Source organism: Pan troglodytes, chromosome 7 (genome assembly GCF_028858775.2).
Source record: "Pan troglodytes isolate AG18354 chromosome 7, NHGRI_mPanTro3-v2.0_pri, whole genome shotgun sequence".
Lineage (NCBI taxonomy): Eukaryota > Metazoa > Chordata > Mammalia > Primates > Hominidae > Pan > Pan troglodytes.
In genome coordinates, this window is record NC_072405.2 from 99824766 (window position 1) to 99851351 (window position 26586).

At 35.9% G+C, this 26586-nt stretch overlaps 1 protein-coding gene across 45 annotated transcripts in view; it reads right to left on the reverse strand.

The window, feature by feature from the left end:
- Nucleotides 1–1326: 1326 nt before the first annotated feature.
- Nucleotides 1327–26586, reverse strand: part of LOC134810891 (uncharacterized) — a 190638-nt gene continuing 165378 nt past the window's right edge. For 35 of the 45 annotated variants that reach the window (XM_063817300.1, XM_063817292.1, XM_063817285.1 and 32 more), the window contains one exon: nt 22988–25211. The gene's annotated coding sequence lies outside the window, so the exon portion shown is untranslated. Of the gene's footprint in view, nt 3956–22987; nt 25212–26586 lie in introns of those variants that run through there. The other 10 variants (XM_063817302.1, XM_063817301.1, XM_063817274.1 and 7 more) reach the window with 4 other exon arrangements.

Here is a 26586-nt window from a genome sequence, read left to right on the forward strand (position 1 = left end):
AGCTCTTCTCTGGGCCTCCACATTAGCTGTTTCCTTTGCCTGAGAATCTCCCAGCCTCTACCCATTACCCCAATTTATCCCTCACTCCTCAGATTAAATACCACCTCCTTCAGCGGCCTCTGACTCATTGGCCTAGATTAGGGCCACCTAATGCATTGTTTCTCAAACTTTAATCACCTGGAGGCTTTGTTAGGCGTGTTCCCTGAGCTCCATTTCCAGACTCTCATTGAGTCCATCTGATGGAGTTAGTAAATTTGTTGTTCAAAAAGCTCACAGGTGAGTCTGATAATGATTGTCTAAGGCCTACGCATTGAGAAGCACTAGGTTCTCTGCCTGACACATCCAGCTCACCTTTCACAGCCCACTTTTATTTCACTGCTGTTGAAATCTTCCCTGATCATTCCCAACAATGAATCATCCTCCTCTGTATGGTTTGCCTTGAATTATGGTTAACTGTAACTGCAAAGTATGCATCACACTTTATTATAATTAAATATTTAAACACATTATTTCCAGCAAAAGAGTAAATCCTATAAGTACCTGTAAAGTACTCAACAACAAATAATTTTTTTAAAAATAAGTACCCACTTTGGGGTTGAGGAATATGGAGTTCAGACACGTAAAGTAATTTCCCCAAGGTCACAAAACCACTAAAGACAGAGGCAAGAAGGAAGAACATGGAAAGGAAAGAAACTACTCTAGTTCTAAAAACCCTGAAAGGCAGTGAAAATGCAGCCATTCTAGGACCAAAAATATTGTTACTGGGGGCCTTGGCATTAACCTGTAGTTGAAAAATCCACAAACCAGTGGAATAGAACTGAATGTGACAGAGGTTGAATTCTGTCACCTCTTCCCTTTTCCCATCTTCCCTTCCTTCCTAGATCCTTCATCCCCATCACACACATGCACCTGCTTCTATGTCAACACTTACTGAGGTCTTGAATGCAACCAAGTTGGAATTGCTGATTGAGAAAATGGCTTAAAGGGTACCTGGGAGGTTTCAATTGCCTTGCAAGATATTAGGAACCTCCTCTGTAGAGAAGCTTGTGAGGGCCCCTGAGACATACCTTTGACAGACCCCAAGGAAAAAAAATTAAATTAAAGGAAGTGAGTTGCTCAATGAACTAATACTCCCATTTCCATTTTCCAGAAGTTCATATTTGAAGACTGATGCAAAGGCTTAACAGTCACATCCTGTTTACCAAAGTCATACTACTGTTCTTTGCATTTCAGTGAATCAAAGCCACATTACAGATTTCTGTAAATGGAGGAAGAGATAAATGTATTTAAAATTAAGCTATGTAAATCTATGCTATATGACTATGCTTGGGAAATGCTTAACTCTCAACTCTCATGTGTCCATAATACAGTATAGGAATTTTTACCTCCAGGAGGGAAAAATCCGGAAGGAGGAGTTCTAAGCCTCTTTTTCTCTGGCTCCCTAGCTTACTTCTCCTCAGCGACTAATGAGTTTGAAAAGAAAGGGAGTGTATGTGGACTTTTTTTTCTTTTCTTTCTTTAGGACTGGCCTGTCCTCACCCTGTTTATCTCTGCAGTGAACTTACCTTAACATGTTCTGAACCTGCAAGGGGAAGGCCTGCAGTTTGGAGGTGGGGAAGTAAGGTCAATTCCAGGAAATCAATTCAGCCTTATCTATAATAAAGCTGAACATGTTGGTGTCTGAGGGATCCCTGCTCTACTTCTCAACTGACTCTGAAATTCAGGAGAGGGGATGAGGGGATCATTTATTGCACCCCCTAAACCCCAACAGGCCCTTGTGCTTCAAACTTTTGCTCCTCTCAATTTTTTCTCCATTTGCCATTCTCAGCCTGACACGTTCAACTCACCTTTCACAGCTCACTTATTTAGTTTTTGTTGAAATCTTCCCTGATCACCCCCAAAATAAAATGAGCCATCCTCCTCTGTGTATAGTCTGCCTGAGTGATGGTAAACTGTGACTGCATCTGTCACCCTTATGTGATTATAAACTCTTTGTAGATAAGGACTATATTTTACTCCTGTTTGTGTGCATTGAACTACATGGTTCCTTCCCAATACAGTATTCAATGCAATGTCTTTTTCCATTCACTTATCAAATTTTTGCTGACAATTGGCTATGTATCAGGCTGCTTGTTAGATGCTGGGACACAGACCGAGACAAGATAGATACAGGCCCTGCCACGACTTTGTCGAATAAGTACGTTGACCATAATGAGCCCTCAAGAAAGTTCAATTGATTTGCTGCAATAGATGAAGGACTGCTTCCCCCGCCTCAATGTTCACTCAAATTCTGAGGGTTGAGTGGGGAAAAATGAGAGATGAAATCTAAGATCAATATTATTTTCTGCAACATCTTTCAGGATATAACACACTACACCTTACAGGATAATTGTTCTAAACTCCTATTGTATCTAGTATTTATTTAGTACACTACGCACCTAGTACTTTATATGAATTATTTACACTTACTCTTCATAACTATACTACCGAGAAACTGATGCACAGGTTGTGAAAAGTAAACAATCACCTAAAAGCAGATTTGAGGTTAATTCTAAAATGGATACTAGATATCACTTAAAATTATGTTATCTTCCATGTATATGTCTCATAGGTACAAGAAAAAGAAATTTTTAAGCATTTGTTTACCTCTAAGAATATTGCACAGATTGATTATTCATTTTAATCCTTCTAACACTGCTCTTCAAAGAAAGTCAGTGTCTATTTTCTAGAGAATCATTCTCTGTATAAGTCACAGTATAGCCAGGAAAATAAAAGTCAACTCCAAGCCAGGCACAGTGGCAGGCACCTGTAATCCCAGCTTCTTGGGAAGCCGAGGTAGGAGGCTTACTCAAATTCAGTTCAAGTCCAGCCTGGGCAACATAGCGAGACCCATCTCTAAAAAATAATAATTATTAAAATAAATTAATTTTTTAAAGCCACTCCAGCTATTTTGTATAGGAAGAGGTTTAACACACACAAAAAATTATTACAGAACCATCAGGAAGTGGGAGGAGCAAATGTTAGGAAGAACTCTTTGGGGAAATTCAAAAGAACAGAGGCCAAATGCAGGGAAAAGCTTCCACCAATGGTCTCAACTGCCTGCAATGCCAAAGTGAGAGATTCTCAGGAAGTGCCCACAGCTGCAAGCAAGAACAGTAGCAGCTCTTCTAAAGCAGGTCTTCTGTTGCCTTCTAAACTTTGTGCTTGAGACTTCGATTGACAGAATCTAGCTGGCACTCTGCTAGCAAGGGAAAAAGCAGTTTCCAGGCTCAGTGCTGCTGTAGTATAGAGAAAGTTTAAAATGTCAGGGATGGAACTGTAACAATATCTGGTAATTTCTACTCTTTGGATATTCAGTGTCCATTCACAATCTTTGGCCCGTCATTAACCTTCCAAACAATAATAATATCAAAAATGCACTTCCAAATAACATAATAAAACTATATCTTATACTAACAAAGACACATGCAAATTCTCTCCCAAAAAAGAAAGACAAAAATTCCCATAAATTACTGTATCAATGTCTGAGTAATATTCATTTATTTTGTAGCTCAGGCACGACCCCTCTTTGATAATTTATAATGTAAACAATAAATGATAATGTTAATTCCAACCAGTACATATCATATAAAACAGTAGAGAAAGGGGGAGAAAGACAAACAGTTAATATATAGTGTATATATATATATATATAAAACAAAGTGAGGATTTAAAAAATATACATAGTTGCCCTTGATTCTGTAACTGTTCCCAAAGTCAGAATTGTTAAATTTTCTTCTACTACATTCCATTTTGCCTTAACCAATACTAAAATTTGTCATTGTTGGAAGGCAGTTCATGGTCTCTCACTTTGCTGCACATCTTTTGAGCACGGACACTGAAAGTAGTTGTTCCGGGATTCTTTTAAAGGATAGTTGCATAGCGAATCACCTTTGAAGACAGAGATAGGGTATCCCTGCAGAGCAAAAGGTAGATTTATTTATTGTCCAGTATAATAAAGACAGTATCTCTCACTGACACATGGCCAGGCAGGCTTACGACCCTTTATAAAGGACTGAGGTTTCCTAAGCTCAGGGTCCTTCTTCTGTAATGCAACTCAGTGTGTGTGTATACATTCTCTACCACCATGTGGGAATTGGTACTTGAGAACCAGCACAGATGCTGACACTCTGCCTACTACTATTGGTAAAAAGTAAAGTCTCTTTTTTTTTTTTTTGCCTATCCCAAGAATCTCATGCCATTTGGCAACATTCATTAAACTGTGACAGGCTAACTTGTTAACTTGCAGTAAAGTCTCAGCTTCTCCAACTCTTGACATTCAAGACTCTATACTAGTGACCTCAACTTTTATTCCTGAAGAGCCCTTTATTCCTGAAGCGATGTGCGGTCTTGCGTTTTTGGGTTGCTATAGCTAGTCTCCCATTAACTTTTATCACAAAATGTGGAACTATTAAAAGACAACCCAATAAATCTTTTGGATTCTCAACATACTCCTCTCTGTCTCCATTAAGAAGTAGCACCCTCGTTCCCCTCGATAGACAAGATCGGCCACATTAACAACTTTATTAACCCCTTTATTTGTTTCTTGGTTCAATGGCATAAGAAGCCCAAAGTGGCCAAGTGATAGTCTCAGCCTCCAGTTTGATGGAGTCGCTATTGAGTCCCCTGGTAGAAATATTTTTCCCTTGGTAATTAAGACCACAAACTAGCAGAGCTCAAGATAGAAAGCAAAATTTTACAAGTGATCACTAAGGATTAGAGGAGCCACTTCCTTTCCTATTCTTTAGTTCCAGAACCTGGTTCCATAAGGTGCTATGACCTATACAACACTGTAATTGAGGCTTCAATAGATCATTTCATCATCCCAGTCATCAGTAGGAAATTTCATCATTCTATCAGGCCAGTTGTTTCTGGGAATTGAGCATATGGAAACACAGGTGAATTCCATGGACATACGCCTATACATCATTTCTTTTGCTGTTCTTTAGTCAGAGGAAATCTTGCGTGCAAAAGCAAGGTGGTGAATAAAACATTGGATGATGGTGAGGACGAAAGCAATGTGCACAAGAAAGACAAATCTGTATCCAAAATATATGTCTATATCAGGAAAGACTAGGTGACTAGCAGATGCCACTAGGGAACAGTGTTGTATTGGAAGCCCAGTATTGTCCGTTGCTGTTAATAAGCTGATTAGTCATCAGTGGTGGCAGCAAGATCAGGCTTGATGAGGGAAAGTCTACATATTCCGTCTTTGCATAGCTTACATCCCTGACATAATGGTCAGTTTTAACACACAATTATTGAGTAAGCACTGGGGTGACTGGAGAGAGAAGCTAACTTATGCCCATAAACTGGATCTTCTGGTCTATATGATTACTGACAGACTTATATGCAGTAGATCCTTATGATCATGAGATACAAAAATAATCCATTCTGTGGCTATTCTGAGTGGTTCATCTTCACATACGTCTTCTTGAGATCTTCTAATCAACAATCTTTCAGTTTTATTCCTTCCAAGTCCCTAACCACTTAACCAAAATTTCAGCTCCTACCTACCAATGACATAATATAGATATATATATTACCTCAGACCATCTCTTCTTCTAGGCAAAGTGAAAATCCAGATTTGTGTTTACACTTCTACCTTCTAGGAGGATTTTTCTTTACCCACTATCCTTCAGGGCTATCTCTGAGTCAGGATAGAATAATGTATCACTTTTGGTACATTATTTGCTCCCCATGATATCATAGGGTTGAAGAAAAAGCAGCAATGCCACAAAAGGAGGTGTCACATGGGTTTGAGCCACCTGCTCAAGCAGCTTAGCTTGTATCTTGGGATCTACCAAAGCTCAGCATCATGGAGGACACAATGCAAATATTTAGGGCTGAATTTATAGCTGGATAGGTTAGATCATTCTCAGTTCATGATTAAACTGTTCCAGTTGCTTCAAAACTCTGAGTTTTCTCAGAGACCCTATCTGCATTTCTACCTACCATTATTTCAAGTGCCAGTAGATCTGTTGGGTCATAAGGCTAAGTGGTATACAATTGCATTGCCTGAACTGGTTGCAGAACTTCATTTTGTTCTGCGCACTAATCAAAGCTGAAAATCTTACTAGTTATTCAGGAAATGCATTAGAGCAGCACACACTCCAATGTACCTCAATGTGGTGTATGCTGATCTAGAATCCAAAGATTCTGTCAGTCATATCACAATCAAGATGGAAATGTGAGAGCTTAATTCTGAGAATTTTTTACCCTGATTTGCCAGCAATACTGCATGCTGTCTATAGAGCAATCCAGATAAACCTTTGGCTGCAGGAAGCACTACTTCTTTACCTCCTTTGACAGTACCAAAAGAGCTGAATCCCATATTTTCAGTCTTTTGAGAAATTATAGAATTTGCTAAAGTTCCAAGCAGAATATGCATAGAATAAATTGGTATTGTTTACTTCCTGACTCTCATTTTGAGGCATTCTAATATAAGAGGAAGTTTTATTGAAGCACTCTATAGCAAAAACAATTGTTGCCTGACCTTAAATTAGAAATGACAATAATATTAATAGAAGCCTTAGTACAGAAACTATTTTGAGATAATCATGTCTTGATTATAAGTACTGATGTTCTTATAGGCATGAAAGCTTTATCAGAAATTCCAGCAAATATTGCAATGCCTGAAATCTATTGTTCTGAATCTAATATGATTCTGGGTTAACCAGTTTCAGATGACAGCATTAACAGCCCAATTAAATCACAGCATGGCATTACACTTTTCTCCCATTGTGCAAATTCACCGGAATTCTCCAAGGTAATGTCCTTATCTTAAAAATCTGGAGTTAATGTTTTTGCTCAAGGAAGCTGAAGACTATCAATACTCCGTGGTTCTAGGTTGTTAAATAAATCTTAGAATTCCTTCCTTAGCACTTGCTTTTGGCTCAAAGAGTATAGATCATCTTGGTTTATCACTAGGTAAAATCTTCAAAAACAAATCATTCTGTAATTACATGTGTGATGTGAAATGAGGTATTGGTGATGTCTGAGTGCTTTTCAGAAAAATGTCAACAATTACAGGAAGCTTTCTGTGATGTGACACTAAAATATGACATGTTCCTCTGTATATCAGAGAATTAATGTGTTTGTTTTTTTTTCAGGATACTTGCTGGCAGGGGTTATTTTCATCCCAACCTATTACCTTGGTGATTACGAAGTAATGAATATGATCCTCTTAGTAAGGAGAGAAAGAATTTCCTAAATTAAATCACTCTGACTGGCTGAGTCATATTTTGGGTGGAACATCAATCACAATTTGACCTTCTCTAACAGTGCTGTTTATAGACTATCACCACCTTTCTAATAAGCATATAAAATAATTCATTTTTAAATTGTCTCATGTCAGTGAAGTATGAGCAATGTGTTTCTGCAGAGGGTAAATTTTTAAAGAATTCATGATGATTATTGAGTTATAGTATATCTTTTCAAATGAGAAAGATAACTCACAAATGGCTTAGCTACAAAGATAAATGCCATAATAGTTCATTTCATATAGATTGGTGAACCTAATATTCTATTGCATTCTTCATTCTTCAAAATTCATTTCCATTCAAAATTTTTCCATTTATGCACCAAGACATTAAAACAAACAACAGTCACTGTACATCAGAGGAAAGCAGCCTAATGAAGTAAATCTAAAAGAAAAACAAAAAGGCTCTGAAGCCACTCCTAATGCTTTTCCTTCCTATGTACGAAACTGTCCTGCTTAAATTAATAATCAAAGAGGTCGGTCATTTTAAAGCTGATGTTCAGGCCCCTGAAAAATTGAAAGCAATGAAATTAGTTTTTTTAAAACCTATTTTTCCCATGAATTTCCATAAGTTGACTTAAAATAGATCGAGTATTTTAAAACAGAAAGCTTCTTTTCTCAACAACTGTATTAGTAAAGACACAAAAAGGAAGAAATCCCTGGGTAGGTTCCTCAAACAACATTGTGCAATATAGTTAAAGGTTTTGACCATACTTAATCATCATTTGCAATATGTTTTCAAATAGTGATTACTAAATAAACATGAACTCAAAAGGAATGGTTTTCCAAACAGTGCACCTCAATTCAAATTTCAATAAAGGTCTTATCACTCATCAGTATGCACCATTTTGTGTGAATTCAACGTCTAAGCAAGATAATTTTCCTCATTTTTAATGTCTAAGTTCTTAAGGTAAAACCATATATTTTGGAACAACATCTTAAGACCACACTCAATTATTTATAATATGAGACCACTGTATCTTAAGAAAATCTCATCAAAAGGTCCTTAAGAGTATTTAGTAACTCAATTCCTCCTGGAGAGTAGTCAAGATACAGCATCTTGATATGGAAACATATGTTGTATTCTACAGCAAAGAACATTCTAGCAAGGTCCCACATGTGGCAGCAGAGGGTAAATTTTTAAAGAATTCGAGATAGGCTCCAAATTTGTGTTTACTCAGAAGTCATGTTATAGTAAAAGAAACAAATTAAGCATTACCTAAATGTAATGCCAAGGGATGTATGCTCCCCACAATGCCCACTTTCATAAGCAAGAAATAGTCAAACATGGTTGAATATAAACATTCTTGATTAAACTGCTCCACTTTTAACTCTTATGCTTTTTTGTGTGTGAGATTATTTTATTGTGACAAACATAACCTGTAAGTATTCAAGATGTCCACTGGCCTGAAAATATAAAAAGACTGTAGGGTATTAAACTATAAACCATTTCTAACTCTTCTCTCTTTCTTGGGTTAAGAAATCAGTTAATAGACTTCATTTCCTTCATTTCTTTGTCATTCTACTTAAGTTTGGTTTTTTTTGTTTGTTTGTTTTTGTTTTTTGTTTTTGAGATGGAGTCTTGCTCTGTCGCCCAGGCTGGAGTGCGGTGGCTCCATCTCAGCTCATGCAACCTCTGCTTCCCAGGTTCATGCAATTCTCCCTGCCTCAGCCTCCCCAGTAGCTGGAATTACAGGCGCCCACCACCACGCCCGGCTAATTTTTGGTGCTGGGGGTGGTGGTGGTGGTAGTGGTGGTTTTGTTTGTTTGTTTGTTTGTTTAATTTTATTATTATTATACTTTAAGTTTTAGGGTACATGTGCACAATGTGCAGGTTTGTTACATATGAATATGTGTGCCATGTTGGTGTGCTGCACCCATTAACTCATCATTTAGCATTTTTAAAATCTTTAATGCTTTTAAAAATCTTTCTTAAATGTACTGGTAAACTTAACAAGTAACCTCCACACCTCAATAGATTAATTTTCATAGCATTATGGATAACTAAGGCCCTTATAACCCCTAAAGAAGATGATTACATACATCAGTTCTTGTTGAAAAATAATTATAGATGAAGACAAAGACAGAGCTAAAGACTGAATCAAATTTATACTCCAAGACAAATGCTGAATGTCTTTTAAAAATAGTTTCCCTGATCTGAACTTATTTTTTCTTCCACTTGCTTAACTCTAAAAATAAAATAGCTCTGCCCAAAAATACATTAAGCTGAGGGGTTTATGAAGGGATCCTAACTCCAATTAAACTCTATGATAGCCGCTGTACCTATGTGTTATGTTATTTCATTTAATCCTCACAAGAAAACTTAGTGATAGGAATAATCATTCCAACTTTAACGAAAATGGAAATAGAGGTTCAGGAAGTGTAGTTAACTTGCCAAGGTCCACAGCCAATAACTGAAAGAAGCAGTTATGCCTGTTTCCAAAATGTATTATTCCCAGTACATCACGTTGCTTCATAATCTAGTTATCTGGATTCTAGATATTGGAAGATGCTCAGAATTATGAAAATATTATTTGCAACTGACCTTTTATAATTTATTCCAATAATTTTATTTACTTATTATTTATTGAGTGGCTCCTACTAACTTCATATCAGATACCGTGGTAGGGACAGTAAATACAACAGTGGGCAAGGTGTAGCGTCCACTCTCAGGAAACTTATAGTTTAGATTTACATAAAAAAAGAAAAGTAGAAAGACAAAATAATCACAAGCCGTAATAAATGCTAGAAGCAAACAAACAAGAAGGTAAGATAGAGAATAACAATGGGAGACCTGAATTTTTCAGGTGATTTTAGGGTGATCAGGAATTAGCTATCCGGTCACGGTCCTGCCAATGCTGGGACATCAGCAACACAGGCCAGTGAGAAAAGCAAAAACAAAACAAAACAAAACAAAACAAAACAAAACACAGAGCTGAAACTCAACAGAGCAAAGAAACCCACATGAAAGACAAACCTGTTAGAAGAGAAATCTAGAAGGCCAACTATACTTGGAATCAGAAGAACCCAGAAAAATCTGTCTGGATGGAAAAGGAACGAGATTAAGATCTAAAACCCCTAAAAGAGATGTGACAGAGACTAAGCAAGGCTATAGGCATATTGTCAAGGAAACACCTCAGCCCTAAGCAGAAACTGAGGTTCAGTGAGGCAACTGTGCAAAAACTATGAAGGTTGGACCCAAAGCAGGGGGCCAAAGGAAGATGGGGTACATAGTGCTAAAGGCATAAGATTCCAGGACTGGTTGTCAATGAAGTAGCCTTCTGCTATGGTTTCAATGTTCCCTCCAAAACTCATGTTGAAATTTGATTGCCAATGTAACAGTATTGAGAGGTGGGGCCTTTAAGAGATGATTAGGTCATGAGGGCGCTGCACTCATGAATGGATTAATGCCATTATTGCAGGAGCCGGCTCCTGATTAAAGGATAAGTTTGGTCCCCATTTGCTCTCTGTTTCAGGCACTTGTTTGCCCTTCTGCCATGGGATAACATGGCTCACAAGATGCCAGCACCTGGCTCTTGGACGTCCCAGCCTCTATAACTGTGAGTGAAATAAAATGTTCTTTATAAATTATGTAGACTGTGGTATTTTGTTATAGCAGCAAAAAATGAACTCAGACACCTTGGAAGAGGGAGGGCACATCAGAATTATGTGACTAAGGCCAGGTTAGTGGATTTCTCTTTGAGAATATAAACTTCTCTAGGATGAAGCTAAGGTCCCTGATATGACCAGGCCCCACCTTCTGAGATTTTGATTTGATTAGTCTAGAATGGGACCCCAGCAGTGGTATTTTTAAACGAACTTTTTTTATTTTGAGATAATAGAAGATTTCTATGTAGTTGTAAGAGATAAGATTCTATGTATATTTTGCCATTTCCTCCAATGATAATATCTTGCAAAACTACAGCACAATATCACAACCAAGATATTGGCAAGGATATAGTCAATATAGAGAGTGTTTTCCTCACCTAAAAAAAACACAAGTTTTCCATGACATTGCCTTTTATAGTCACATCTGTTTCCCTTTTACCCTCATCCCTTCCTTAATGTCTGGCAACAACTTTAACCATTTACAATTTCTATAATTTTTTTATTTCAAAATGTTATATAAAAAGAATAATACAGTATGTCACTGTTTGGGGTTTGGCTTTATTCAGTCAGCATAATTCTGCAGTGATTTTTTTGAGTTGTCTGGACCAATGTTACTTTTGTGTTACTGAATAGTATTCCATGATATAGATATATCATAGTTTAGCCGTTCGTCCATTAAAGAACATCTGGCCGGGTGTGGTGGCTCATGCCTGTAATCCCAGCACTTTGGGAGGCCGAGGCGGGTGGATCACGAGATCAGGGGATTGAGACCATCCTGGCTGACACGGTGAAACCCCATATCTACTAAAAATACAAAAAATTAGCCGGGCGTGGTGGCGGGTGCCTGTAGTCCCAGCTACTCGGGAGGCTGAGGCAGGAGAATGGTGTGAACCTGGGAGGCAGAGCTTGCAGTGAGCCAAGATTGTGCCACTGCACTCCAGCCTGGGTGACAGAGCGAGACTCCATCTCAAAAAAAAAAAAAAAAAAAAAAAAAAAAAATCTGGGTCGTTTTTATATTTTGAGTATTATGAATTAAGCTATTATAAACATTTATGTACATGTTTTAATATAAAATTAAGTTTTCATTTATCTTGGATAAATGCTCAGCTGGGTCATATGGTTGTTGCATGTTCAGATTTTTACAAAACTGTCATGTTATTTTCCATAAGGGCTGTATCATTTTACAGTCTCACCAGCAATGCATAAGTGATCCACTTTCTCCACATCCTCTTGAGCAACTGGTTTTGTAAATATTTTTTATTACAGCCCCTTGGTTAGGCATATAATGATAAGTCACTGTGGTTTACATTTGCATTTCCCTAATGGCTAATAATGTTGAACATTTTTCCATGAGTTTATTTGCCATCTGTATATCCTCTTCAGTAGAATTTGTCTTTGTGCCTTTTGACCATTTTTAATTAAATCATTTCGTTGTGGGTTTGTGTATGTATGTATATATTGGGTTGGTGCAAAAGTAATTGCGGTTTTTACAATTAAAGGTAATGGCAGAAACTGCATCTACTTTTGCACCAACCGTATACACACACATTTATTTTGTTTATTTACTTTTACCGTTGAATCTTGAGAGTTCTTTATTAGATTATGTGCCTTGCACACATTTTCACCCACTATGTAGTTTTTCATTTTATCCTCTTAATAGGAATTTTCATAGAGAAAAAGCTTTTAACTTTGATGAGGTGCAATTTCTTCATTTTTTATTTATGAACAATGCTTTTTGTGTCAAGTCTCAGAACCTTTTGCCTACTTCTAGATCCCCCAAAATTTTCTCCTGTCCTTTTTTCTAAAAGTCTTAACAGTATTTTACATTTTATAATTTAAGTCCATGATATATTTTGACTGTTTTTTTGTATAATGGGTGAGACATGTTAAGATACATGTTTATGCCCATGAATGTTCGATTGTCCTAGCAACATTTGTTGAAAGGCTACCTTCTTTCTATTGAACTGCTATTGTGCCTTTGTCAAAAATTCAGTGAGCATACTTGTATGGGTCTATTCCTGGGGTTCTCTGTTCTATTCCATTAATCTAAGTGTCTATCCTCTGCCACTATGACCCAGAATTGACTACTGTGGCTATATTTCAGAACTTCAAATTGGATAAATGGATTTCTCCCATTTTATTTGTTTCTTTCAATACTATTTTATTCCTTTGCCTTTCCATATAAATTTTAGAATAATTGGGTCTATATCCACAAAAAGGTCTTGTCAAAATTTTGATAAAAATTATATTAAACCTCTGTATCAATTTGGAAATAATTGTTTTTTAAACTATGAGCATGGTGTGTCTCTCAGTTTATGTAGATCTCATATAATTTTTTTCATCATCACACTTGTAATTTTCATCATACAAGTCCTGTACATATTGTGGTATATTTTTAACTAAAATCTTTTATTTTTAACAATTGCAAATAATATTATGTTTTTAATTTTTTTGTTCAGGTGTCCACTGTAATTATATAAAAATATAATTAATTTTTGTTTGTTGATTTTGTATCCCATGGCCTTTCTGAACTCATTAGTTTCAAAGTTTTTGTAGATTCCTTGAGATTTTCCACATAGATAATCATATAAAAATATAGAAAATTTTATTTCATTCTTTTATTGCCTTTATTGTATTTCCTTTTATTTCTTTTTCTTGCCCTATTGCACTGGCTGCTAGACTTTCCAGTAATATGCTAAAAAGAGTAGTAAAAGCCAGTAGCCTTGTCTTGTCCCAGTCTTAGGGGTAAAGCATTCAGTTTTTCACCATTAAGAATAATGTTAGCTATAGGTGTTTCATATATGCACTTTATGAAGCGGAGGGAGCTCTACTCTTTGCTATTTTTCTGAGACTTTTTAACATGAACGAGTGTTAAATTTTGTCAAACACTCTTTCTGCATCAATTGATATGGTAATAGGATTATTTTAGCCTGTTAATATGGTTAATTGGTCTTTGAATACTGAAGCAGTGTTACATATTTCAAATAAACCTCACTTGGTCATGACATATAATTCTTCTTATATATTGTCACATTTTATTTGCAAATATTTTGATGAAGAAATGTGTGCCTATGTTCATAAGAGATATTAATTTGTAGTTAAATTTTTGTACTGCATTTATCTAGTTTTAGTAACCAGATAATTCTACTTTCCTAAATTGAATTTATTAAGTGTTCTCCTCAATTTTCTGAAAGACACTATATAGAATTGATGTTAACTCTTCTTTACACATTGGTGGAATTCTCCAGTAAAACCATCTTGTCTAGGGCATTTCTTTTTTGGGTGTTTCTAAGTTACAAATTGAATTTTCTTTATAGTTATAGGGCTACTCAAATTACCTGTTTCATATTGGGTGAGTTATAGCTGTGTTTTTCAAGGAAGTGGTTCATTTTGTCTAAGCTGTCAATTTTATGTGTGTAAAACTGTTCATAGCATTCCCTTATTCTTTTGATGTCTGCAAGGTAGGTTGTGATATGTTCTGTTTCATTTCTGATATTAGTAATTTGTATCTTCTCTCTTTTTTTCCCTTGTCCATCTTGTTTGTCAATTTTATTGTTCTTTTCAAAGAAACAGGTATTTGATTTATTGATTTTCTTCTACTGGTTTTCTGTTTTAAATTTAATTATTTTCTAATTTCTGTTCTTACTTTATTTTCCTGTTTCTGCTTGCTTTGTGTTTCTGGTGGGAGATTCGATTATTATTTTGAAACTTTTACTCTTTTCTAATAGACAAAGAGATAAGTAAACAGATAAAGTAAAAACTAATGTGTAAAGTATAAATTTCCCTCTCTGCATTGCTTTAACCATGCCTTATGAATTGTTATATGTTGTATTTTTTATTTTCATTCAGTTAAATGTATTTTTATTTTTATCTTGAAACTTCATTTTTGATCCATGGATTATTTAGAAGTGTACTGTTAGTTTCCAAGTGTTTGGAGATTTTCCTATTATCTTCCTGTTGTCCTTTCTGGATTAATTCTTTTAAGAATGGAGAGCACACTCTATATGATACCAATTCTAAATTTGCCGATGTTTGTTTTATGGCCTATCTAGGTGTATGTTCTGTAGGCATGTAAAAAGAATTTGTATCCTGCTGTATTGGGGTGGACCACTGTATAAATATTAATTACATGCTGTTGGTGGATGTGATTTTCAGTTCCTTTACATCCTTTATGGTATTTTGTCTAGTTGCCCTATAAATTGTTGAGAGAGTGATATTGAAGACTCCAACTAAAACTTTTGACTTGTCTATTTCTCCTTTCAGTTTTATCAGTTTTTGCTTTACATATTTTGTAATTCTGTTGATCACTGAATACATAGGTTGGTGCAAATATAAACCTGTATCAGTAAATACAGGTTTACTAAGTGTTAGTAAACCTAATATTTAGGATTACTATATCTTCCTGGTAGATAGAACCTTTTATCATTATATAATATCCCTCTCTGTCTCTAATCATTTTCTTTGCTCTAAAACTTATTTTGTATAATACAGCAGCTTCTGCTTTGTCCTAATGAATGTTTTATAATACATATTTTTCCATTCTTTTACTTTCAATCTGCCTCTATTGTACAATGAAGTGAGTTTCTTCTAAATAGCATATAGTTGGATGATTTTTTAATCCACCCTACCAGGCTTTGTTTTTTAATTGTGCATGACGACCATTTACATTTAAGGTAATTATTGATTTGTTAAGACTTAAGTCTGACATTTTATTTTCTGTTAGTTCTCTCTGTTTTACATTTTTCTGTTTTCTTTTTTCTGCCATCTTTTTAGATACATTTTTAAATTTTTATATTTTGTAACATTATTTAAATTCAATTTTGATTTATCTACAGTGTTTCTAAGTGCACATCTTTGTACAGCTGTTTGACTGATTGCTTTAATTGTTACATTATATACATCTAACTTAACATCAGTCTTCTGGTGTCCCCATTTTCTTAGTTTGAGTGAAGTATAGAAACTTGTGCTTCCTTTATGTCTCCCTTTGCCCTAACCCATTTAAAATATAATTACCTTAATGATTTCCTCTATCTGTATTTAGAATCATTTCAGATAGTGCTATAATTTTTGCTTCAACTGTAAAACTTAGAAAATTTAATAGAGAAAGAGATTCTATTCTATTTACTCATATTTCTACTTAATGTGTTCTTTAAGTATTAAGAACTACAAATAGGTGCTTCCAGATCAGGTTCTATTCTTTTAGTTCCACTGTCATTGAAACTAATGAAGCAAATCTTTTGTGATGGTTTCAATGCCAGAAAAGTCTGCCATATGCCTTTTTAACTCAATCCTACAATTTTATAATGGTATGCAGAAAAATTGAAGTTTACCAATGTTCTTTTATGGCTAATTTTATTATAAGTCTTCTGGCAGTTTTGAAAGTGGGAAGTAGAGGCTGGCTGCAAACAACAAAGCTGATATAATGAGTTTATCACAGCTCCAACATGAACAAAAGCCTCAAGGTTGGTTTGCTTCCATTATATCTGACACTTACTAATAGGCCATGCTATCTATAATCTGAATATGTATCCCACAAAATTTATACACTGAAATCCTAACCCCCTAAGTGATAGTGTTAATGGAGGTGGAACTTTTGGGAGGTGAAATGGTCATGAGAGTAGAGCTTTCATGAGTGCCCTTGTAAAAGAGGCCCTAGGGAGCTCATTAGCTCCTTCTGCCTTGTGAGGATGCAGTGAGAAGGCAGCTGTTTGTGAACCAAGAGGGCTTTCACGAGAGGTCACATTTGCCAGCTCCTTGATCTTGGACTTCCCAGCCTCCAAAATTGTGAGAAATAAATTTCTGTTGTATGTAAGCCACCCAGTTTATGTTTTATTATAGCAACTCAAAGGGACTAAAATAGGACAGACACATAGGTACACTTCAGGTAAGGTGTCATTAACACCAAAATCTATTCTCATTTATTTATTACCAATGAGATATAGATAGGTAGTCATGTTAATTAAACTGTTTTAGAATAATATAATAAAACTAGAATAATGAATAAGCCAAATATGGTTTTTAATTTACTATCCACACCTGTCATTCTTTAATTGTCCTACCATTTTATAGAAATGAATAGTTGAAAAAACTGTTAAGCCTGTAATTTTTTCCACCTTAGGAATTCTTAGGAAACATAAAGCAATAGACAAATCTCTTAAGTATATATGCTATATATCAGTGTCATGTCTGAAATTTGGCAAAACGATTTTGTGGTCATGAAGGGTAGAAACAAACAAAAAAAAAGGTTGACATTTAAAAGTCACATGCAGTTTCTATCTCAGAAAGTAGAATACTGCTTTTTGCTTTGAAAAACTGTTTTCATCCTAAGAAAACCATGTAATAGGCTCCTAAGTTATGCAAAGATAAACCAAAGTATCTGCCCATTTTTTCTGTGGAAAAAAAAAATAATAAAACTACCCATAATCTGAAAGCAGATATTTTAGACAAGGAAGCTAAATGTTTATTTGGTATAGTAATATAACTTTTATTGGATCAAAGTTCTAAGCCTTAAACCTGCAGATTTTATTGCTTTTATGAGAAGAGTGAGAATGTTTCTGTAGGGATTTAGGTGACAGGAATAAATTCCTTTCCTTCTGGACCTTGGAATTGTTGAGTATTCCTAGGGGTGAGGGAAGGAAGTGAGGGTGGGGTTGGTGGGGATTTCTGTATTGCTAATGGAGGGCTGAGAATGTGTTAGAAAGTACCTTACCTTGTAAGGAAATCTAACCCTATAGGGAAAGTTTCGAAAGTTAGCTGATGGTTTCTACTTTTTGTGTGTGTGTGTGTGTGTGACAGGGTCTTGTGCTGTCACTCAAGCTGGAGTGCAGTGGCATGATCACAGCTCAAGCGGTCCTCCTGCCCCAGCCTCCCAAGTAGCTGAGAGCTCAGACGACAGGTGTGCACCACCACGCCCAGCTAACTTTTAAAATTTTTGATAGAGACAGGGTCTCACTATGTTGCCCAGGCTAGTCTCAAACTCCTGGCCTCTAGTGATCCCCCTGCTTTAGCCTCAGATAGGAGGCCAAAGTGCTGGGATTACAGACATGAGCCACGACACCCAGCCAGTTTCCACTTCTTAATGGAGAATCAGAGTCAGGCTCTATTTTAAGATTGTTAAAGTGGTAAGAACAAGAAACAGCGCTGCCTACATTGCAGCAACCATAAGCAGAGCCAGCAATGGTGGGGCATAGCAGCTTGATGAGGAAGCAAAGCAGATCATGAGGAAATTTGCCTCTCATCACATGGATGCAGAGTATGAGGAACCACTCAGAAATGACTAAGGGGCACGATAAAGCCAACCAAACTCTTGGGATCCAAGATTTCTCGGTGTCCATTCTGGGGTGGAATCAGTCTATCTGCACTTTTAACAAGCTCCTGGACTCTTCCAGTGCAGTCAACACTGGGGCCTCATTCTACTGGAGGTCACAAGGCAGTGGTTCTCATGATTCAGGATCCTTAAGGATCTCCTGAGTGCTTGCTAAAAAGACAGAGAGATCCCAGGCCTCCAGTCCAGAGAGCCTGATTTATGTCTCTCATTTTAGTAAGCACTCAGATAATACTGATGCAGACAGTCAAGACAACTCTTTAAGAAAAATAGCCTAAAAACTTACAGCATTTTTATCAGGTATTAATGTGAGACCTATAGCAAAGAGTCAAGCCATTTCTTACTTAAAATAAGACAATACATTTTAGCTCTTTACATCTCTGGCTAAAAGCTATTCTCTAATCAGTGATAACTCTGGAGCTTCATTTTGGAATAATTAGCTTAAATGTCAGCACTAGAAGTTATTATCTTAATGAAGTCTTTTAAAATATTAATATAATATGTTGCTGTTTTATATTTTTAAAATAAATAATAATTTTATTTTTTTCCTCCATCCACATTTTTTTTTTTTTGAGACAGAGTCTTGCTTGTTGCCCAGGCTGGAGTGCACTGGCACAATCCTGGCTCACTGCAACCTCTGCCGCCCAAGTTCAAGTGCTTCTCCTGCCTCAGCCTCCAAAGTAGTGATTACAGGTGTGCACCACCATGCCCAGCTAATTTTTGTATTTTTAGTAGAGACAGGGTTTCGCCATGTTGGCCAGGCTGGTCTTGAAAACTTGACCTCAGGTGATCTGCCCACCTCAGTCTCCCAAAGTGCTGGGATTACAGCCGTGAGCCACCGCGCCTGGTCACAGTATTTTCTGAATGCCTACTATATGCAAGAAATAAAGCATGATAGAGAACACAATGTTAATTTAAACAAACTTGTTTCAGGTACTTTAAAACCAGTGGGTTTTTAGAATGAGTGAACTAACATTTATTGGCCTTCTGGCTAAGATCAAGTGCAGATTAGAATTAGTGAACTAAAGATATCTACTAGGTATTCTGTTCCATGGAAAATGTCTGATTATATAGGATTTAAAAATAAACATTTTCTTAAATAATGATTATGTACATAATTCCCTCCCTTGTGTACTGCAATTGGATTTTAAGTCCTTCATTTATACATTGCTGTAAATCTTTTCTATTTGCTATTTTAATGATTTCCCTAATTGATTTTAGATAATTCGTAAATGTGTTTATTGAATTTTTTATTTAATAACACTGTATCATGCTCAAAACTATATAGTTTATTTTTATTTACTCAGCTAAGTCAAATTCTTTTTAAGGAAAAAAACAGGTAGGTACCATTGTTAGATGGGGATATTGCTATTGGAATATATGAATGCTCAGAGTGATAAAAGCTAGTTTTTAAAAATTCACTTCGAGAATGTCAACACAAGAGGAGTTATTTCAGATAGCTTGGAGTCCATTTCTTATTACAGCAGTAAAAGTATTTCCAGGAACAATTAGCTTCTCATCTTAGAGTTCACATTTACAAACAACATTATAAAAGCATCTTTGAAATATGCTTCTCTGTTTTAACTTCAAATAAGATATTCATTCATGAGCTTTTATAGGATTTGGTGAATTCTCAAATGTCAATACTGGAGCAATATTTAAAAGGAACATTTAACTAAACTTTTTAAATAAGTGGTTCACAAAATTGCTTGATATGTGCTGTGATAATTTTATTCATTTTAATTAACTGCACTATAAATTGCCAAATTCAGTCACTAGCAGGATAATGCATGCTGATCAGATCATAGGAGTCACCCAAAACTGTGAGGGAAACGGAGTCAGATTAAAGCTATAATTAAGTATCTCTTCAGTCATAGAGGACAAATGGAAAGATAAGGTAAATCATTCAGTCAAATGCCAAAAAAAAAATGGTGGCAATCAGACCTTAGAGCATGAGAATTAACCCATTGGCCAAATGATGAGTCATGTTCATACTAAGCTCCAAAAGGCTTTTCTAAGAACCATTTATCTATCCAAATATTTTCATCTTCAAACTATTCCATTACTAAAAGTATTATCAGAAACTCTTAGCCTTCCCTTTTGGAGTTATCTCTGAATTTCGTGTTTGACTTGGTTCAATAGACTAAACGGAAGATATGGGAATATAAAAGAAAGGGTACATGTTATTTATAAACAACATTTTGTTATTTTATCTGTCTTATAGTAAAAGGCTGACAGAGATACTGTATATTCAATGACTGAGGAATCATGATTTCTAAATGTCTGGCAGAAACCTCTTTCACGCAATTCTAATTTTCATTAACTGTGTTAGAGTGTTGGATTTACTGGTTCATGGCACTTGGCTTGAATGTTTTTGAAGTTTAATTGGATTCAGGCAGTAGAAACTGTAAGTCAAAACACAGAAATAAAATCACATGATATATTATTGATAAAGTCCACACCACACATGAAAATATGAACTGTTCCAGTGAGGAAAATTTCATGTTCAAAAAATTTAGAAATTCTATTCCAAAGTGTTCAAGGTCATTCATGATTCAAGTAGGTATGCCAAGAACTATTATATCTCTATACTATTTCTTAAACACTGCATACGCATCCTCAAAGGAGAAATTACTGAATGAATAAATAAAACACAAATTATTGTGTTTAATACGTCTTTTGAATCAGTCACACAGCTCCCATTTTTGCTTCCACCTAAGAATAATAGCCTCGTCAGCTGATAATTCATGCTTTTAACCCATCTCTTTTTTAAGCCTTTCAAAACACTTCCTCCCCACCTTTTCCTATTCCTGTCCTAACTCTTCTGGTCCCTCTACCATATCTCATTCCCTTCACCAAGTGGCAGACAGTGCTAGGGATTACTCACCATCTATTCTCACCTTCTTCTTTTTTAGCATTGATTTTGTATCAGATATACATGTGCTAGGTTAAAAATACTCATCTGTCGGTCTCCCAAGTAGCTAGAGGTGAGCATCTGACTCAATTCTAGCCAATGAACTAAAAGCTGAAGTTAATTAAATGGGTCTTACCAAAATAATTGCTTTAATCAAAGTGTTGGAAGCAACTTTTGACTTTCATTCTCTCCCTTTACTTCTTACCTGGAATTTGAATGCAGTGCCATCCTTTGCACATAAGGACTAAGGCCACATGCCAAAGACAGCAGAGTAAGAAGGAAATGGATCCTAGAAAGTTGATGATTTTTTAAAATGGCTTCTTGCTGCATCAGAAAAATGAAACTGCTATTTGCTTAAGTCACTGTAAACAGGTTTCTTTTTCCTTTTTCTTTCTTTCTTTCTTTTTTTTTTTTTCTGAGACAGAGTCTCACTCTGTCGCCCAGGCTGGAGTGCAATGGCGCAATCTCAGCTCACTGCAACATCCACCTCCCAGGTTCAACAATTCTCCTGCCTTAGCCTCCCGAGTAACTGGCATTACAGGCGCCTGCCACCATGCCTGGCTAACTTTGTATTTTTAGTAAAGACGGGGTTTCACCATGCTGACCAGGCTCATCTAGACCTCCTGACCTCAAATGATCCACCTGCCTCAGCCTCCCAAAGTGCCGGGATTACAGGCATGAGCCACCGCGCCTGGCCCCCTTTTATGTGTAATCAAATGTAGCATTAAAACAAAACAAACAGGAAATGAGTGATCTTTCTCTTTACATTAACATGTATATAAATGTTTAAACTAAAATCTTTATTTTTTCTTATACATCAATAAAGATTTTTTAAATAAGGGAAAACAAATATTCCGCCAAAAAAATTTAAATATACACAAAATTGTTAAATATGCATTTTGCTAATTTTGTTTTTTGTCAGTTTTGTTATTTTTTGCCCTTGATTAAACAATTTTTTAATATTATATGCCATAAAAACTAAAACTTAGTTGTAGTGTTTTTAAAAAAAAAATAGTGGCTAATTTTTTGATATCCCAGGGGAAGTCTATGTCCTTCCCCTTTGAACCTCAGCAGATTCGTCGTGTCTTCCCTGTTACCAACAGAATTCAGCAAAAGGGACTGTGTGATTTCCAAACATGGGTCAGCAAGAGCAATGCAGCCTCAACTTTGTTTGCCTGAACACTTGCATTTAGAGCCCTGGGTTACCCAGTAAGAAATCCAACTACTCTATAGCCACCATTCTACAAGGATGCCACATGGAGAGGCGCTCCTATAAGGTGTCCTAATCCAAATTCTTCCAGCCCCAGAACCAGACAAAGGAGTGAACACGACTTTAGCCCTCAGCAATTGAGTCTCTCTCCTGGCCTTTGAGTTTTTTCACAAATGATCAGACGTCATGGAGCAGAGACATGCTGTCCCCGTTGTGACTTGTCCAAATTCCTGGCCTACAGAATTTGTTAACAAAATATAAAATTGATTTAAGATTAGATTTCACGATGATTTGTTTTGTAAAAATGGCAGCCACAACACCGGGGAAAGCTACTTCCCCACATTTAAGAATATGGAAAAAAAGAGATAAGTTTCTCAAAATGAAACAATGACACATGTTAATGACAGAAATGGTATCTGAGAGGAATGAAGCAATAATAAATACAAACAATATTTTACATTTACATTGTGTCTTTTGAGTCCACGGTACTCAGGACTCATTACAAACTTAACTAACTCCCTAACAAAATACATAGAAATCTCATTTTATGTGTAGGGGTACTGAAATTCACAAGAAAGATAGTTGAAATAATCAGAAATAAAAATCTAAAATCAAAAGATGACATTAAACTTTCTTTTTTTTAACTTTTATTTTAGGTTTCGGGGTACATATGGTTTGTTACACAGGTAAACACATGTCACGGGGGTTTGTTTAACTTATTATTTCATCATCCAGGTATTAAGCCCAGTACCAAATAGTTAGCTTTTCTGTTCCCCTCTCTCCTCCCGCCCTCCCTCTCAAGGAGACTCCAGTGTCTGTTGTTTCCTTCTTTGTGTTTATAAGTTCTTATCCTTTAGCTCCCACCTATAAGTGAGAACATGTGGTATTTGGTTTTCTGTTCCCGTGTTAGTTTGCTAAATTTTTTTTGTTTTTTTGTTTTGTCAGCTCCATCCATGTTCTGTCCACAGACATCTTGTTCTTTTTTATGGCTGCATAGTATTTCATGGTGTATAAGTGCCACATTTTCTTTATCCAATCTGTCATTGATAGGCATTTAGGTTAATTCCATGTCTTTGCAATTGTGAATAGTGTTGCAATGAACATTCACATGCATGTGTCTTTATGGTAGAAACACCATATGGTCAATTTATATTCCTCTGGGTATATATCCAGTAATAGAATTGTTGAGTCAACTGGTAGTTCTGCTTTTAGCTCTTTGAGGAATCACCATACTGCTTTTCACAATAGTTGGACAAATGTCTACTCCCACCAACAGTGTATAAGTGTTCCCTTTTCTCCACAACCTCACCAGCATCTGTTGTTTTTTGACTTTTTAATAATGGCCATTCAGACTGTTATGAGATGGTATCTCATTGTGGTTTTGATTTGCATTTCTCTTACGATTAGTGATATTGAGCTCTTTTTCAAATGCTTGTTGACCACATATATGTTTTGTTTTGAGAAGTGTCTGTTCATGTCCTTTGCCCACTTCTTAATAGGGTTGTTTGCTTTTCTCTTGTAAATTTGTTTAAGATCCTTATAGATGCTAGATATTAGACCTTTGTCTGTCAGATGCATAGTTTGCTAATACTTTCTCCCATTCTGTAGGTTGTCTATTTACTCTGTTGATAGTGTCTTTTGCTGTGCAGTTCTTAAGTTTAATTAGATTCCACTTGTCAATTTTTGCTTTCGTTGTGATTGCTTTTGGTGTCTTTGTCATGAAATATTTGCCCATTCCTACATCCAGGATGGTATTGACTAGGTTGTTTTGCAAGGTTTTTATAGTTTTCGGATTTATATTTAAGTCTTTAATCTGCCTTGAGTTGATTTTTGTGTATGGTGTAAGGAAAGTGTCCAACTTCAATCCTCTGCATATGACTAGCCAGTTATCCCAGCACTATTTATTGAATAAAGAGTCATTTCCCCATTGCTTGTTTTTGTCAGCTTTGTCAAAGACTAGATAGTTGGAGATGTGCGGCATTATTTCAGGGCTCTTTATTCCGTTCCATTGGTCTATGCACCTGTTTTTGTACCAGAAACATGGGTGTTTTTGCTACTGTAGCCTTGTAGCATAAAGTCAAGTAGCGTGATGCCTCCAGCTTTTTCTTTTTGTTTAGGATTGCCTTGGCTATTAAGGCTCTTTTTTAGTTCCATATGAATTTTAAAATAGTTTTTTCTAGTTCTTTGAGGAATATTGTTGGCAGTTTGATAGGAATAACAATGAATCTGTAAATTACTTTGGGCAGTATAGCCATTTTAATAACATTGTTTCTTCCTATCCATGAGCAAGAGATGTTTTTTTCATTTGTTTGTGTCTTCTCTGATTTCTTTCAGCAGTGTTTTGTAATGCTTATTGTAGAGATCTCAACAAATCCAGGAATTGGTTTTTTGAAAAAATTAATAAAATAGATATGCCACTAGCTAGGCTAATAAAGAAGACAAAAGAGAAGATCCAAATAAACACAATTAAAAATGATGAAAGGAATGGTACCACTGACCCAACAGATATAAAGACAACCATCAGAAACTACTATAAACACCTCTATGCACACAAACTAGAAAATCTAGAAGAGACTGATAAATTCCTGGACACACACACCCTCCCAAGACTGAGCCAGGAAGAAATTGATTCCCTGAACAGACCAATGATGGGCTCCAAAATTGAATCAGTAATAAATAGCCTACCAACCAAAAAAAAAAAAAAGCCCAGGACCTGATGGAGTCACAGCCAAATTCTACCAGATGTACAAAGAAGAGCTGGTTCCATTCCTACAGAAACTGTTCCAAGAAAGTGAGGAGGAGGGACTACTCTTCAACTCATTCTATGAGGTCAGCTTCATCTTGATACCAAAACCTGGTGGAGACACAAGAAACAAGAAAACTTCAGGCCAATATCCTTGATGAATATTGATGCAAAAATCTTCAGCAAATTACTTGCAAACTGAATACAGAAGTGCATCGAAAAGTTAATCCACTAGGATCAAGTAGGCTTCATCCCTGGGATGCAAGTTTGGTTCAACATATGCAAATCAATAAATGTGATACATCACATAAACAGAACTAAAGACAAAAACCACGTGATCATCTCAATAGATGCAGAGAAGGCTTTTGACAAAATTTAACTTCTCTTCATGTTAAAATCTCTCAATGAACTATGTATTGAAGGAAAATACCTCAAAATAATAAGAGCCATTTATGACAAGCCCACAGCCAACATTATGCTAAATAGGCAAAAGCTGGAAGTGTTCCCCTTGAAAACCAGCACAAGAAAAGTATGCCCTCTCTCATCACTTTTATTAAACATAGTATTGGAAGTCCTAGCCAGAGCAATTGGGCAAAAGAAAGAAATAAAGGGCATCCAAATAGGAAGAGAGGAAGTCAAACTATCTCTGTTTGTAGGCAACATGATTCTATATCTAGAAAACCCAATAATCTTGGCCCAAAAGCTCCTCCAGTTGATATACAACTTCAGCAAAATTGCAGGATATAAAATCCATGTAGAAAAATCACTAGCATTTCTATATATCCACAACAGTCAAACCAAAGGGCCAAATCAGAAAGGTAATTCCATTCAAAATTACCACCAAAAGAATAAAATACCTAGGAATACAACATTGAACTCTCAAAACACAATCAAACTTTTAATTCAGTAAATAGCATTCCTTTCAAGAACAACTGATACTTATCCTCCTCTTACCTCCTCCCATTATAAAAACAGCAGCATCATTATGATCATGATCATCTTTATTTCAACTTTTAACCCAAATGCTGAAGGTACAGTTAATGAAATGCCATAGATTTCTATATCATGTCATGCATTTCTTTTATTTCCTATATTTAAGGTTTGATTTCATCTATTCCCACTGGGGATCACAAACTTTGTAAAGGCAGAACCAATGTCATGAAAACTTGATCTATCACTTAGACTGTTACACTTAGCTAGACTATAATAACCCGCATTGAAAATAAAATTTCATTACTTGAACCATTGTCATTCTTTCTATTAAAAAGTTGAAGCATACTGTCTAAATACTTTATTCTCTAAAAGATTTCCCTATGCTTTTTATATTTATAACACAGAAGCATTTCTACAAGATGCTTTCAAATAATTCTGTATATTTCAGTCCATTATTATCTTCCTTTTCTGCTTGGTTTGTCCAAACAGGCATGCAGATATAGACAGGGTATTGAAAACAAAGTGTCATGGAAACCAGACTCACTGACAGTCA